The sequence below is a fragment of the Cupressus sempervirens genome, chromosome 10 (genome assembly GCF_028749045.1).
Source record: "Cupressus sempervirens isolate cs-2001-9-10 chromosome 10, ASM2874904v1, whole genome shotgun sequence".
NCBI lineage: Eukaryota > Viridiplantae > Streptophyta > Pinopsida > Cupressales > Cupressaceae > Cupressus > Cupressus sempervirens.
The window spans coordinates 789294839-789312744 of record NC_143127.1 but is presented as its reverse complement, the minus strand read 5'-3'; the positions used below and the strand labels follow the sequence as shown (position 1 = coordinate 789312744).

The window sequence follows — 17906 nt, the reverse complement described above, 5'->3', positions numbered from 1 at the left end:
ACTCAATTTGGGAAAAACCACTAGTAACATGCTAGTCTTTCTCGCTCTTTTGAAATGATGCCCTGTTAAAGGTTACAATACACATTGTTAAATGTGACCATGTTAAAGGATTTCAATCACCCTGTTAGGAGTGATCCTTGTTAGAAGACTTTAGACCATTCACTTGGAATGTCACCCGGTTAAAGGGTTTACAAATGACTATTAGGTCAACCTTAATCCAAAGGATTTACCCTAGACTGATACAATTATTAGAGAGTAATAGTAAGGCTTGATTTGATAGCAACTTACAACTCCATTTACAAATTACAAATCTCTATTTTAGTCTTCCATTTTGCTTGGCTTTCACACACTTCAGCTCCAATAGCTTGTTCACCCTTCAAGCATCCATACCCTTAAGCCTTCTTGCTTAACTTGCCAATGTATATTCTTCTCTTCGGTCATTGAATGAAGCAATATCCTAGACTCTTTGTCTTCCTTAGGTTCTCGCACATGATAACCTTTGCTTCTAACCAACCATCTTTATAAATAAAGAATTAAGATATTTTGTCGTTCATTCTCCATCATCCAATTTAGGGTTAGGACAAATTAGGTAGGATTCAATGAATCTACCCTTATTTCATTTCATTCTCTTCTAGAAACTTCTCCTTCAATCGTCTTTGAATTTTCCTAAAAATGGTTTACAATGAATTATGTGCCACCAACTCATCAATCTTATCTTCCACATGATTCACATAATCTAAGAAATCAACTTTGACAACTTAGATCCATCGAATTCACGATCTTTCTTATAATGTTGACACTTGACATTAACTAGCTTCTCATGCTTGACACATACTACGTTGCTTGACATCCATTGAAAAATCACTTGGCACAAACTAAAGTTTACTAGTGCTCAGCATCAACTAAACTTTACTTGACATTAATTGTTTCACTTGGCTTCAATTGTTTCACTCAGCTTATACTAAAATAGACTTTTTCTCAACTCCAACTAATTTTTTGCTTGGTTTGCACTAACTTTTCTTTGCACCTATTGTCCACTCTGTCAAGCTTGGGAAACAAACTTTGTTTAACTTGTTCTTTATAACTTTCTCAGTGTACCCAACCTTGGCAACCATAAATACATTATCAATGCACTATAATATCATTGTCTTAGTTGATCCTTGTACTCTTTTTCCATATTATAACTCAACCTTTCCTCTAGGTGTTATTGTTACCTCATTTGATCAAATTCTCTTCATCAATCAAACAATTGATAATACTTAAACCATATAAGCAGTTGTCTTACCAACAAACAACAAGTTTGACACCAATGATAGAACAATGATTGATCACATTTATCATACTTGTATCAATTATTTTCAGCAATCTTCCTCTTTGACACTGATGATAAACCAAACTAATCAACCAAAATGACTAGGTTTAAATAGTAAGATGAATAAAATACCAAAAAGAAAATAATTTATTGTATTGAAATATCTCCCTCTATTAGCAAATTTCATCTTCTGAATAGGTTACAAATCTCTTCCTCTATCATCAAATTTCATCTTGTAAATAGGTTACAAAATTATGTTTTGTTCTCATCATCAGACAATCAACTCATCTTTATAACTCCCTTTGAATTACTTCTTATATCTCCCTCTACATTATCTCCCTCTTACCAGGTAGATGTAGTCAGTAGATACACTTTCTCTCAGCAGTTAGAATTTCTCCATCATACTGTGTGTTAGGGTTTGTCCCTCTTTATTTAATTTTTTTATGTGTCATTAACAATGTTTATCTCTCTCATAGGATTCTCCTCTTTCTTCAATATCTCCCTCTCACAGGTTTCTGTTCAGTTATATCTCCCTCTTTAACAATAATGCCAAAGACTCATCATCTTAATATGCAGATATGAACAGTTTTAGTTACTCCCTCGGTCACCTTGCTTGTGATTGATTTGTAGTTACAACTCTTTGATTATCTTAGGCAGCTCCTAAAGTAAGATCTATTGCATCAATATGTAACATATGTCTAACAACTTGTTTGATGTAGGGCACTTCTTTTGTTTAGATAGCCTTTGTTAGGGGTATCACCCCTAGTTTACCTCTTAAATACTCATGAGCATCCTTGGGTAATGTTTTTGTGAAGATATCAACAATTTACTCTTTTGTGTTAACATATTCCATCTTCGCTTCTTTATCTTGAACTAATTCCCTCAAGTAATGATACTTGATTCCAATGTGCTTGGACTTTGTGTGCATCACAAGTTTCTTTAATATATGTATAACACTTGTATTATCACAATAAAGTATCATTGATTTAGTGTTCTCTTCCTTATTTCTTTGAGTAGTTGTTTGATCCATATAATGTTTCTACAATTTATAGTAGTAGTAACATATTCAACTTCAACAGTAGATTGAGAAATGCAATTTTATTTCTTGTCAGTCCATGTAACTAGCCTCTTGCCTAAGAAAAATGCTTGTCCATTGGTACTTTTTCTGTCATTGATATTTCCAACCCAATAAGCATCAGTATAGCCTCTTAATTCAACTTTCTCATTTTTCTTGTAGTATAGACCATATTCCTATGTTCCTTTCAGATATCTCATTATTCTCTTTACAACCATCAAATGGTTCTCCATAGAATTAGTAGAGAATCTTGCAACTATCCCTATAGATAATGCAATATCAGGACTACTATGTACTACATACTATAATTCACCAATCATAGATTTATATAATGTTTGATTCACCTCAACTGAATCATCAGTCTTTGATAATTTATGTCTTGTCACCATAGGTGTACTTACTGGCTTGGAATCCTCCAATCAAAAAGTTTTCAATATCTCCTTAACATACTTTGACTGAGTGATGTATATACCAAATTTCATCTGATGTACTTGTAAACCCACAAAAAACTTTATCTCTCCAAGCATAGAAATCTCAAATTCTTGCTTCATTTGATTTTCAAAAGCCTTACATAAAGTATCTTGACCTCTAGATATGATATCATCAACAAAAAATTTAGATAACAAAATACTTTTGTCTTTCTCTATCTTCAAGTACAAATTGTTGTTATCATCAGTCCTCTCAAATCCAATCTTCACAAGATAATTATGAAGTCTCTCATACCATGCTCTTAGTGTTTTCTTCAAACCATATAAAGCTTTTTATAATTTACATACCATGCTTTTATTGTTAACATCAACAAATTCTTTTGGCTATTCTATATAAACTTCTTTCTCTAATACACCATTAAGAAATGCAAACTTAACATCCATTTAATAAACTTTGAAACCTTTGTATGCAGAGTAAACAAGAAAAGTTCTCACTCCTTCCAATCTAGCAACAGGGGAAAATGTTTCTCCATAGTCAATCCCTTCTTCTTGTGCATATCCTTTACAAACTAATCTTGCCTTGTTCCTTGTGACTTCACCATTTTAATCTAACTAGTTTCTGTATTCCCACTTGGTGCCAATCACATTTTGTCTTCTGGTCTAGGAACTAGAATCCATATTTTATTTTTCTCAATTTGTTCAATCTCTTCTTCCATGGCTTTACTCCAGTCCACATCTTCTAAGACATCTTTCACTATTTTGGGCTCTTTCATGTTTAGCAAACATGTGTCATTTCTCAACTTGTTCCCTATCATTGGTCTAACATCTTTATCTCTAATGATTTGTGCAGTAGGATGATGTCTCTTCACATATTTAGACAATCTTGGTTCAACTCTAGTTTCTTCATTTGGTCTCTCAACTTCTGAATCACTATGTACATCTCTGTCAGATAGTTCAACATCTCTTTCATGTACACTAATCTCAAAATGTGCCTCAACTTCATTCTGTAACTCAGCACTTGAATGCAAGTTAGTTCCTAAATGCAGCTCAACATTCATAGTATGTGACTTAGTAGTCACTGAAACTTGTTATTGGCTTGTAACTTATTTTGCAACATCTTTTTCAACAGGCATACCTTCATAATAGTATATAAATGATTTGTATTCTTTTGGTTTCTTCGTAGGTTCAACCTCATATACTTTTGTATATTCATCAAATTTCACATTTTCACTTTCCACAACTTTGTTAGTGTTCTCGTTCCTTCATAGGTTCAACCTCATATACATTTGTATATTCATCAAATTTCACATTTTCACTTTCCACAACTTTGTTAGTGTTAGTATTTAAACACTTATAAGCTTTACTTCTTGTGGAATAACCTAGAAATATACCTTCTTCACTTTTTGCATCTAGTTTACCATTCCTAAAATCTTTGAGAATATAGCATTTGTTTCCAAATACCTTAAAATATTTTACATTAGGTGAGTATCCATACCATAGTTCAAAAGGTGTTGATTGAGTACCTTTCTTGACTTGCACATGATTCAAGGTATAAACAACTATACTTACAACTTCTCTCCAATATTTTAAAGAAATGTTATTCTCCATCATGAGTGTCCTAGCACGATCCATTACAGACCTATTCCTCCTTTCAGAAATTCCATTTTGTGGAGGAGTTCTAGGAGCATATGTCTATCTTTTGATTCATTTGTCATTATTGAACATCTCAAACTCATTTGATGTAAATTCCCCTACTCTATCAGATCTCAAACATTTCAGACTTTTACCTATTTCCTTTCCAACTCTTGCTAAATACCACTTAAATATTTGGAAAGCATCAATTTTTTCAAAAACATAATTGTCATCATTATAGAATAATCATCAACAAACAATATAACGTACTTATATCCTTTGTAGCTTTGCAATCAATTGGTCCACACAAGTCAGTATGAACAATCTCTAGTATTCCTTTAGAGGTATGAGTCTTACTCTTAAAACTTGACTTTGTCATTTTGCCTAACTAACATTGTTTGCACATTATATTGTCAGGCTTCTTCAACTCAGGCAAACCTCTAACTTTTCTCATGTCACTAATACTGACCAAGTTATCAAAATTAACATGACATAACCTCTTGTGCCATAGCCACACATCATCGAATTCTACAACTAAATAAGTAGCATCCTCTATATCAAGGTAGAATAGATTACTTTTAGTTTGATCACCCTTTCCAATTAGTTTTCCATTATTATCATATATCTTAGCAATCTTGTTTTCAAACTCAACCTTACATCCTAAATTATTCAATTGTAACATACTCAACAAATTATAGTTAAGTCCTTCAACATAGTAAACATTGTCACATAAAATCTTTTCTGTGGGTTTGATAAAACCTTTTCCTTTTAACAAACATGGTGCATCATTACCAAATCTTACACTATTTCCATCGTAGCAATTCAAGGTAATGAACTTACTTTTATCTCTAGTCATATGATGTGAACACCCACTATCAATGATCCATATGTCATTCTTGTTCACACAAGACACAAGTGTAGTTGCCTCATCTTCATTAGATTCATCCGTCATTGAAACACACACCACTTCATCATCATGATCATCAGATTCATCTTTTGTTTCCTCTTCAGCAATGTAGCAAGATTTCTTGCCTTTGTCTTTGTAACCTTTGTTGTCTTCGTCTCTTCTACTATTGTACTTGTCACCACCTCTGTAATTCTTCTTCTCTAGACATCTAGTAGCAATATGACCAACCTCATCGCAATTGAAACAAATGATAGGTAGTTTACCTTTAAACTTGCCTTTACCTCTATGAAATCTCCTTGCCAATAGTGCTTTAAGTTGATTTACATCTTCCTCATTTATATCACTGTCACTGGACACATATTTTGTCTCTTTCTTCTTCTTCTCATTAGATTTTCTTAATGATAGCTTAGATTTGAAAGTAGATTCAATATTTTTAGGTTTGTAATTATCAAAATTAGATAGCTCAAAAGTAGTGAGCCTACCTACCAAACCTTCAAGAGTTAGATCATTCCCTGCTACACATCTTAGTTCTTGTATTGTAGAAATTCTAATAGCATAGATGGGTAGCAGTGTTCCCAAAAATTTGCTTAGTATAGTATCATATTTATTTTACCAGTAGCTCCTCTTATTGCATTAACAACATCTTTTATCTTAGAGCAATATTGAGCAATATTTTCACTTTCTTGCATTCTTGTATCATCGAACTTAACTCTAAGACTTTTAGCTCTGGCTCTTAAAATATTTTTGTAACCTCCATAGATGGTGTGTAGAGCATCCCGCATTTTCTTTGCACTATCACATCCTTTGATATCATCAAACTCAACATAACTTAGGGTAGAGACAATCTCCAACATTGCCTGGTTGTGTTTTTCAGATCTTCAACAGTTAAGACTCCACTAGGATCAACATGCTCAACAAAAATGGTACATTGTGTATGATCTCCAAGTCCTCTAAGGTGTAGCTTCATTAGACTTTTCTATGCAGCAAAGTTATCTCTATTAAGCTTGGGTACTTCTCTTTTTGACATTTTCATCTTTGTGCTTCTAGTACCTTCAAACTAGTCCTCTTAAGCAAATGACTTTGATACTAATTGTTGTAATTATTTAGAATAATTGAGAGGTGGGGTGAATTAGTTATCCAAGGTTCAAATGTATTATTAAAAATTATCACAACTTAGTGAGCCCATAAAACATTTATCATCATGCATGTATCCATAAGATTATGCAATCACTTAAAACTTGTAGGTTACTGTTAAATCAATTTGCATAAATGTAAACACGAAACTTAATAGATTCAATAACACACTTAACAAAATGGTTTATGTGGAAAACCAATTTGGGAAAAACCACCAGAAACATGTCACTCTTTCTCACTCTTCTAAAGTGATGCCTTGTGAAAGGCTAACCCTGTTAAAGCTTACAATACACACTGTTAAATGTGACCCTGTTAAAGGAGTTCAATCACCCTGTTAGAAGTGAGCCTTGTTAGAGGACTTTAGACCATTCACTTGGAATGTCACCCAGTTAGAGGATTTACAAATTACTGTTAGGTCAACCTTAATCCAAAGGATCTACCCTAGACTAATACAATTATTAGAGAGTAACAGTAAGGCTTGATCTAATAACAACTTACAACTCCATTTGTAAATTACAGATGTTTATTTCAGTTCTCCATTCTGCTTGGCTTTCACACACTTCAGCTCTGATAGCTTGTTCACCCTTCAAGTATCCATACCCATAAGCCTTCTTGCTTAACTTGCCAATGGAAATTCTTCTCTTAGGTCATTGAATGAAGTAATACCCTAGACTTTTTGTCTTCCTTAGGTTATTGCACATGATAATATTTGCTTTTGACCAGCTATATCTATAAATAGAGAATTAAGATATTTTGTCATTCATTCTCCATCATCCAATTCAATTTCATTTTATTTCATTCCCTTCTAGAAACTTCTCATTCAATCCTTTTTGAATTCACTTAAAAACAATTCACCATGAATTATATGCCACCAACTCATCAATTTTATCTTCCACATGGTTCACATAATCCAAGAAATCAACTTTGACAACTTAGATCCATCGAATTCATGATCTTTCTAATAATGGTAACACTCAGCATTAACTAGCTTCTGATGCTAGGCATATACTGTGTTGCTTGACATCTATTAAAAAATCACTCAGCACGAACTAAAGTTTACTGGTACTTGACATCAACTAAACTTTACTTGGCATCAATTGTTTCACTCGACTTACACTAAAATAGACTTTTGATTGACTCCAATTGATTTTCTGCTCGACTTGCACTATGTTTGCTTGACACCTACTGTCCACTTGTCAAGCTTGGTAGACAAACTTTGTTCAACTTGTTCTTTTGAACTTGCTTAGTATAACCAACCTTTGCAACCATAAGTAGATTATCAATGCACTATAATATCACTGTCTTAGTTGATTCTTGTACTCCTTTTCCATATCATAACTCAACCTTTCCTTTAGGTGCTATTGTTACCTCATTTGATCAAATCCTCTTCATCAATCAAACAAGTGACAATACTTAAATCATATAAGCAGTTGTCTTACCAGCAAATAGCAGGACTGACATTAGTGACAAAACAATGATTGAAAAACATTTGTCATACTTGTATCAATCTATTTTCAACATTAAGGTTGCTTCTTTATGTGCTTGAAAAAAAAAATCTCACAATATTATTGTTGGTTTCATTGGGATCATTGAGTTACGGTTTGTGCTTGAAGAGATAAATGGAATTCCTTCCTCGATTTGATCACAAGGACCTTTTCTAAAATAAAATACATTTTTCATTTTAGATCTTTGGTTTTGAGATTCATTCAAATATTAAGATTGGTAATACCATGATAAGAGAAATTTGTAGGGGCCATATAAAAATGGTAATAACTGCTAATGTGTGTCACAATTTCTCTTTTGGAATTCTTGTCATCATGATTAATGTCTCAAATTAATTGTCATTCATTGAATATCCAGGGGAAATGATTGTATCTCCCAATAAAAACTATATTCATAAATAAGATATCAAGTGGCCTATAGCTACAACATGCTCTAGATTGTGAAGCACCTTCAATACTTTGCCCACATTGTGGAGGTCATTATATTGGTGTTACTCCTCCAACCACCACCAAACTAATTTGACCCTTTTCATGACATAATCTTAATACATCAGAAGGGCATGCTTCAACAAATACCCATGTAGGAAATGTGAATTGCTCAAGGCATTCTTCAACCAAGAATCACTTTTAATGAAGTGAAATTAACAAATGTGGCATTGAAAGTGTCAGATACAAGAAGCCAGGTACTTCTTAAATATTATGATTAGCTGATGGAGATAGAAGAAGAGAGAAAAATTGAATTATCAAGAACAAGATTGTGAGGTAATAGTTATTAAAAATGACAAAAATCAAAATAGTGTGGTTTTCACCCATGTCAACCATGTAATTATTTGGGACAAAATATTTCATACATTTAAGAAATTGGATTTTTTTGTTTAACTCAACTTTATCTATAAACAAACATGTATGCAGCTTGTAAAGTTATTGTTCACTTTTCATTCATTATGACTTAAAATTAATTTTTTAATTTTAATTTTTTCTTCTTCTCTTCAAATTGCACGTTTATGATATATGTTAATGTTTGAGTTGTCTAGTTTGCGGTGAGCTATGTCATTGACCATCACTTAGTAATCGACATCAACTATAAATTTGGCCTCCTAAAGACTTGGCACCCTTTGACACAATCAAGGGTAAAATCTAAGGAATGTGTATAGTACACGTATCTGGTTATTGGTATTTTGTTGACAAATATTTAAAAAAAATTAGATTGCTGATGCTATCATAAAATCATTTGTTTCAATTGACATTCAATAGGCATTGTAGGTGCCATGTACTAAAAAAAAAGTTCACTCATTCATAACTAGTTTAGAAATGACAAAAATCATGTACCACATATAAGCTTCGTAGTGATCTCGATTGTTTTGTCATTCTTTGCAAGTCGGTGTAATAAATGCAAACCTATGAGTGATAAATATTTCTCCTTATACTTTTCAATGGTTATAAATTACATTCTATTATCTTACTTCTTGTTTAAATCATTGAACATGTGTTTCCTGCCTTTTAGAAACCCTTCACAAGTCTCAATATGTATGATTTTTTTTCCTGATTATATTATTTATATGTTTTCATTAGTGGTAATCGTTTGCCATATTTTAGTTGTTTTATATATTTTCCCTTTCCAAAACCCTATAGAAGCCTCACTGTTAAGGAATAAATGACCAAGTTTACTTCTGATAAATTGTGCTGATGTGAAACCAAAAACATTTGTTTATATAATCTTTTTTCTTTGTATCTCAATTTCATTACTATTATGGTACAATAGAAATAAGATATCTCACAAGTATTTTATTTCTCCTTAGGTCACTAAAAGGATCTCTTGTTGTTTTCTACAAATTTAATGGTTGAAACACATGCCAATTTTCTCCCATGGACCATTGATATTCCTTGACGGAATGATTTTATCAATTTACAGTTTCCTAGAGACAAGTGTTTGGTCCTTTTAACAATTGGGCCTCATCATGTGATAGTTTTTGGAAGAAATGGCTAAACTTACTATTTTTTACTAACTTCAATAAATATATGGCTTGCACACTAATTTACACTCTCTGTTACCTATAACTTAAGGTACTTGGACCACCTTGTCTTGTTGTTATGATTGTTTTAAATTTCGTCTTATATCACACAAATAAGTATTTTACCCCTATACGAGAGCAATAGTTAAATTTACTTGTATGATAACTTGGCACAAGTTTAATGTGAATCTAGGCTAAGTGCTAAACTAGATTCTCTTCAAAACATTTTGCTTCTTGGAACTTGTTATTAAATCCTACCATACTAGTACTAATATATATGTTGAAGCACTTGATTTGACAGGTTTTAATTAATTAATATTATTGGAAAATGGTATTGTAATGAGAATTTGATGCAAACATTTTTCTTGGAAGGGAAGGCAACAACCACTTTCAACCTAAGAGGCCGGTGGTTTTATCACCTTGGTTTGTCCATTGGTTATGCCATTTGTCAATATATTTGATATATACAATAACTTGTTTACAAGAAGCTATTTTCGCTGGGGCCGGGTTATTTTCTCCATAAATTGCACCATTAATTAAATTTAGAAAAATCGGAAATACAATGATTTTTTTTGAAAATTTTCAAAATTTGATCTTCATAATTTGTATATGAGAAAACTTTGCTTTATTTTTTTTAATATGAAAAAAATTCAAATTTGACTTTTTTAAAAATCTTTGATACATTGTGTTTGAAGAGTAGCCGAGTCCCATTTCGGTGGTGGCGTGAAGCAGAGACTTTTTAATGGTGGTGTGATGCGGTCATCTTTTGCACTATAGTACTCCTCTCCTTTATTCTACTCATTCATCCCGCCTCACTACCAACACCTCTCGCAAATGGAGGGACTAGGTAGTGCTGCACGCAGCATTGTCATTATTATTAATCTTAATTCATTAATATCTACGCAAAGAACACACTAAAAAGATGGCATTTTATGCAGTGGAAGTTGTGCCTTCGAGCATTTTGGTTGCCACATTTCTATATAAATATGCTACGTGGCTTTTAGCATTTATTCTACGCGTCATCCTCCATTATAACTTCTCAAAATCGTACCAGTTACAGCCTGTATGCTATTCTCTATTATTATTTATACCTCGATCTTAGAAAGTTTGCTGCGAAGTAAATCAGCTTTCTATTCTGTGCTCCATTATAACTTCTCAAAAGCGTACCAGTTACAGCCTGTATGCTATTCTCTTTTATTATTTATACCTCGATCTTAGAAAATTTGCTGCGAAGTAAATCAGCTTTCTATTCTGTGCGCGCTCTGTTTCCTGAGCTTTTTTACAAACTGCAATGAAAGGAGAACAAGGAAAACTGATTGGAAGGAGAATAAGGAAGTCTTAAGTTAATTAAAACCCTTTCATTATTAGTCAATGTTTGGTGCCTCTGAATGCCTTTCACCAGGACAATCGTGTTGCTGTTTTGGGCCAAGAAGGGGTGAGCCTTCGAACAATTAGTACTACCAGTTTTAAGTTGCTTTGTTGCGTGTTATGTTTTGCAATGCAAACCCTTTCATTTCGGCAATGGCTGTTAGCCCTCAAATTCTTTTGTCATCGGTGTGGAGGAAATAATTCAGTTGAAGAAACTTTCGCTCGCCAAGGTATTTTCTAATGGCCATCGCAGAGACGTTTTCCTTTTTTTTTCTCACCTTCAATTTTGGGAAATTTTGTCCTAGAACGACAAATAAATATGTGTATAACTTCAGATTATATTGTCTATTTTTCTTCGACAAACCTATTATAAAAAGAGCTCAACTGCAACATTTTCGGTGTTGTCAACGCTTCGTTGATACGTTAAAAAAGAACACAAACTCTGTTAGAGCATGACTGTTTCAGCGTACATGAATGACAGGTAAGGATTTTTATGAATCCTTACTTAGGCCATGAAGCTTGTCAGTGCCTAGACAAATTCGCTTTCTATTTCATTGACCATTCATTCTTTGCGTTTATCATTATATAGAATCTTAATGCATGCCTGAGAAAATATTATTGAATGTAGCTAGTGGGTTTTCTTAAATTTAGTCTATTTAGATTAAAATACTGTAGTAAATCTAGTCGCCCCAGCATTTCCACTGGCTTATCTTCGCTGCCTCCTCATTCAAACTGACTTTTAGTTCTACAACACTTAAATAGTCCGTAGCTTATTATTCTGTTAGATTATGTAGTGAGGATTGGTGACAGTGTCTAACTCTGACGACTGGTGGGATTACCTGTGTTCCTATGGCTTGTAGGCGTTCGAATGTCTGGTTTATTTCTCTCCTTTCTCTATTTGTAATATCGACGTTCGAGTTCTCCTATCCTGTGCTTCTACAGTTTGAATGTTCTATGTTGTATGCCCTTTTCCTCCTTCATTCTTCCTTCATAACCTGCTGGCTCAAAATTTCTCTGGGGAAATCAAATAAAGCTTTGTAAGGGTGCATAAAAGCATATCATAGGAGACCTTTTAGGGATGCATAAACGACAAATGTATAGCAGCATCAGCAGAGTCGTATACTTTCATTATTATTAGTTGTATACTTTCATATCCATATTTTCCAGTAGTCTATTCAACCAACCAATCAAATGAAACTATTAAAATATAATGGACAAAACTGGTAAATTTCATTATTGTTTTTTATTTTAAGAATTCAAAAATATGATGTCTTTGATTTTTCATTGGTTAGAGCAATGGGAAAAATCACCTTTTTAAAAGAAAAAATAAAATAATTATTACAATGCCAAAATTTGAAAGCTTGATCGAGCTTGGTCTAGAAAAATCTAGAAATAAATGGCCAAAGTGGTGATTTTAATCGAGCAGTCTTAAGTCCTCTCTAATTATGCAGAAGGCAGAAGCACACTGAACTTCAGAACACTCTGAAGCCAGGGCCTTGGAGACTCTGGTGTGGGTGCTGTGATGAGCAGCAGGCAGATTGTGGTGGCCAACTGCGGAGATTCCAGGGCCGTTCTCTACATCGCTGACAACTCTGATCTTATAATAATAACGCTATCTGCTTTGACAACTGAGGACAACATGATCTGAGATCAACAGCCCTGCCCGCCTCCCTGCCCTGCCAATCTCCAGTAGTATTGCTTACAAACTCCCAGAAGCAATTAGCAATCAGAAATTAATAAAATGATAATAATTTATTAAACAGTGTGGTTTCTCAAAAGATGATCTTGATCATGCTTTGTTGTTTCTTCACCATCTTCTTATTCTGCCCGCCTATTTTATTATCACAAGGATGATTCCTTCCTCTGTTCCTCTCTCGTAATCACCCCATACTTATCCAGGCTTAAATAAAATCTGTGCAGAATAGAATGCGTACCCCTTGAAACCACTCAATTCTGTGCAAAAGCACCATAAATTACGCTCTAAGAACACTGTAACCCTTGTGGCATTTGAGCAGCACAATTTGTGGCACCAATCTTTTTGTGATGACTTCCTGTCAGCACTAAGTTGCAGCACAAATGCAACCCCCTGGCCCATCTGTTCAAAATGCCCATTCCATGGCATTGACCCTGAGCCACACGCCATGTAAACATGTACATGCACAATATATAAAAAATTTATATAGATGTGAAAGCCTTTAAGAAGAACGGAAAAAGTGAACATGCTTATGTTGTAATAAGAGGTAGTAAACATTGAATGTCAAGTAAAATATCTATATTGACATATATAGATTCTTAGATTTTATAAAAGTAATTTTGATCCAATTTGTCTTTACAAATTGGAAGCCCTTCTTGGCATTCGGCATTCTATTTCAAATTGACAATTAAATGTACAGCTTGTCTCAACTCTTGCCCCAAAACCCACCACATTAGAGGCAGGAACTTTGGCACCTGTGTTCCTTGTTAAATAAGTGCACAGTCGAGCAATAAATTGAGAGCAATGAAAAAGATAAAAATAAATTTAAATAGCCAAGCGATTGTGAAATTTCACTGGTCAAAATATGTCTGCGTGAACAAACAAATGAGGATCTAACAATAGGTGTCACAATGATATCATATATGAAAACAGCAACAGATAAACCCATGGAACCAAATCCTTTATTTAACTGATAACATCAGTATTGTTTTAGAATGAAATATAATACAACAAAAATTGAAACCGGCAAATGACTTATCTAAAGATTCTTGACAAATTGTGTTGTGTAGTCACCGATGTTAAAGAGAATAAAATGGGAAGAGTTTGCAGGAAAAATATTATGAAGCCCTACCAAAGCAAAATTATTTTGAAAATGAGAACTGAAATCAGTCTTCCTAAGTTGTTGCTTCAATATTTTGAATTTTCACAATAAACAAAAATTAGATACCAAATTATCAGTGTTTTAGATCTATCAGATTCCTTGTGCTGGAAACAAGATTTTTGCAGCCTTTCAAATCAAAATATTTGTTGCTGAGTTTAAATTTGGTTTCAGGTGTTAGGTAAGGAATATGTTTGCCAGCTTTTTGGAAGTGCTTTTCTAGTATGAGACAGCTTTGATGTGAAAGCTGCTAGGGTAAGAGCCCAATAACGGACAGGGGGTTCAATAACTGTGATAGTTTTGTCATAGATGCCCCCTAGTAACCACTTTTAAAAGAGCCCCCAAAAAGGAAAACACATATACTAATTGCCAATCGCACATGTATGAAAAGTCGACCATTTTAGTTTTTTTTGGTTGGTGATTAACCAATTTGTGCACCAGTATTGGGACATTTCATAAAGACTACTGGGACATTTAACCACAAGTACTAGTGTTTTTTGAGTGAGCGACTATTGGTGCATGAACATAGCGAGTATCGGGCAAGCATTTTGAAATGACACTTTTGATCACTTTGCGCTTCATGATCCTTGTAAAGAGATCCGTGAATACCCAAAAGCCGAAACCTTAGCTTTAATTTTTTCACCTACCTATAGAAGTACATCTGAAAAATCGGCAAAATCCAACTTTTGATTTAGGAGTTCTAGATGTGCGAAGTAAGCATGGGCGACTATTGTGTCTTTTTCCCTATTGTTCCCTCAAAATGGGCTCAAAACTAAATTCCAATTTTCATAAGCACTTGCTAAAGTGGCCAATATTAACAACATATAAGGTACATATTCATTATGATATCCCTATCAAGCTTCAATTGTATTATTTTTGTCAAACTCATTGACCCATTGTTTATGAGTAGCTGTTTACAAGCACTCACTGGTGAGTGAATGATGCGTGTATGTGTACATGTAGCACTCATTGGTGAATGGTACATGTACATGTAGCACTCGTTGGTGAATGGTGTGTGTATGTGTACATGTAGCACTCATTGGTGAATGGTGCGTGTATGTGTACATGTAGCACTCATTGCATCCAAGTGAATGGTGGCCATCTCGGGAGGACGACTACAACTCAAGCATGCTTAACCATGGAGTTTTCTTAAGGTGCAGATTCATTTAAAAGAACTTGGGTGTATGCACATCATCCTATACAATATGCTTGACAATAAATTTGAATTTTTATGTGTAAGTATGAATGCACATGCATGCTCTCTCTTTTATATATTTCTGTTTTTATATTGTTTTGTGTATATGTCTCTGTTTTTGAGTTTTTTTTGTAGTTTTTGTGATCCATTTGTATGTGTCATATGATTCAGGTGCTCAGGAAGCATCTTGCGGAGAATTAAGTAGGTTGTTAACTGCAATCACATTGCACCCACAAGGTAAAGAGTCTCATGCTGCCCTCTATTTTAAGAGGGTCTTTCTTCTACAAAGGTGAGGGAAGGAGCCCCCCTGCTTCATAGTCCAAGTAAAGACCTTTGAACCACAAACATTCATGGCACCCATCATATTCATGACCCCCTGCTTCATAGCCCAAGTGAAGGCCTTTGAACCACAAACATTCATGACACACATCATATTCCTTTTTCTTTGAAGTCATAGATGTGCAACTCATGAACCAAACAAGCATTGACAGTATTAGATATACATATCTGAAAATGTCTTAGATATGCATATGTATTTGTGTTTTCAAAATATAAATAATTTCTTCAAGTTGCTTGAATTTCTTCAAGTTGCTTGAATTTCTTCACAAACATATTGTATGAGGTGATGTACATACACTCCGGGCTTTATTTCCCCTATACTTTACCCTCTAGATATATGAGGGCCCACCAGTGGTTGAATTGAAAGATAAAGACACAACATTGTTTGTTCAATTTGGCACAAAAGAGATGGCTGAGTTGTGACCAATGTGATTATGCCTCATCATCATTATTGTTATTATTATTATTATTATTATTATTATTATTGAGGTTGGGAATTTGGGTATATCCGACATATCTAAAGCTAATTGTTGGAGTCTCCAAGTGATCTTTTGGAACTGAATTTGCACCTCACATGTTTGGAAATGTGAGCCACACTAATGAACAACATAGAAAATTCTAAGGAACTTCAAATTTCAGTCAAAGAAAATTAATTTCAATTTGAAAAGAGAGAATTTGCATATAAATGAATCTTTATTAAATTTCGTATATGAGTATTTGTGAAAGCTGTGGTGATTGGAAATGACACTTCCAATTTCTGATAAGAATCCACTTTCAATCTTGCTTTGATGATGTCCACCCTCTATTCCAAAGCTCCAATTTAATTACAGGCAGATAGGATAGGTTGAGGAGTCTGGCTTTTTAGTATTTTACACTTGCCAGTTTTGTTAAGGCATTTTACCAAATAGTTCACATGCCTTGCCTATGTTTCCACTTCTTGCATGCATGTCTACCAGGGCACATTCATCCTTTATGCTTTTGATGGATGTCCATGGCCTATTCCAGAGATCCTATATTTGTATAGTGGTTGTGGAATTTGGCTTTACACCTGAAGATTGCATTAGCTTGAAAGTTTCTAAAGCCTTTTCATGAATGTAGTACACGCATATTGTTATATTGCATGATATGACATCTCTTTGAAGGATTCTGGCAAACAGTTAATGTGCCTTGCCTATGCTTCCCTGTTTTGCATACACGTCTACAAGGGCAGTTGCAATTGCAACATTTGGAAAACCTGGCTAGGTGTTCATGCACTCCAAGCTATGTAGAATGAATTACATCTTATATTTCATGATAATTGGTGCAACACAGGTGTATGTGTGTATGCCCCAAGATGGCTAAAATGAATATAAATACCATACAGTCCCTCCCAATTGGTGTAAATGTTTGCTTACATATCTATATGTTTGTGTATATGTATAGAGAGAATTTGTGTATGCATATGTGTATGTGTATATGTGCACATTTATATGTGTGTGTCCATATGTATATCTATGCATATATGCATGTATATGTATGTATGTATATGTACATGCATCTATATGTATGTATTTGTATGTATATATATGTACATGTATGTATGTGTATATATATGTATGTATGTGTATATATATGTGTATACACATAGTTATAAATTATGGAATTCTCTCTTTGTATATATAAGGTAGAGAAAAAGAGGGAGAGAAGAGATAGTGGTCAAGGAAGCAACATCAAATATGAAAACATATCTGTTATGATAATTGGAGATTCTACAGTATCCCAGAAGTTCACTCTTTATTTGATACAGAGGAAGAGTTCCAATAGCTCTTACAGCTAACTTCATGCACCCTAATCTCCTAAAGGGTGTGTTGGGTTTTGATGGTTACTTTATCTTGCAAGAAAAACGAGTCTAGGGATCTTAACTTATGAAGAAAATGGCTCCAATTTTTCTATTGGATTGACCACATGATGGGTCAAGCCTTGCACCATTGCATTTTGGAGATTTCAACTTCTGAAGAAAATCCATTTTGAACATATCTTGCTGTGATGACATTTCACGAGTTGACATGCCTTAACCATATTTCACACGCCTTGTATATGCTTCACCATTTTGCATGCATATTTCCCAGGGCATTTGCATCCTTTATCTTTTTGATGGATGCCCATGCCGT

The 17906-nt window shown here is 33.9% G+C and overlaps 2 long non-coding RNA genes across 9 annotated transcripts in view; one reads left to right on the top strand and one right to left on the bottom strand.

The window, feature by feature from the left end:
* LOC149536273 (uncharacterized) overlaps positions 1–17906 on the bottom strand; it is a 40965-nt gene that overhangs the window by 9962 nt on the left and 13097 nt on the right. For 3 of the 4 annotated variants that reach the window (XR_016357253.1, XR_016357252.1, XR_016357251.1), the window contains one exon: positions 12577–13497. The exons of the other annotated variant lie outside the window; for it this stretch is intronic. This is a non-coding gene — a long non-coding RNA (uncharacterized LOC149536273). Of the gene's footprint in view, positions 1–12576; positions 13498–17906 lie in introns of those variants that run through there. 4 annotated transcript variants of the gene reach the window in all.
* The window catches only part of LOC149536272 (uncharacterized), a 29384-nt gene continuing 22254 nt past the window's right edge, over positions 10777–17906 (top strand). The window contains exons 1-2 of one of the 5 annotated variants that reach the window (XR_016357257.1): positions 10789–11600; positions 11748–11851. This is a non-coding gene — a long non-coding RNA (uncharacterized LOC149536272). Of the gene's footprint in view, positions 11601–11705; positions 11852–17906 lie in introns of all 5 variants that reach the window. The other 4 variants (XR_016357256.1, XR_016357258.1, XR_016357255.1 and 1 more) reach the window with 4 other exon arrangements.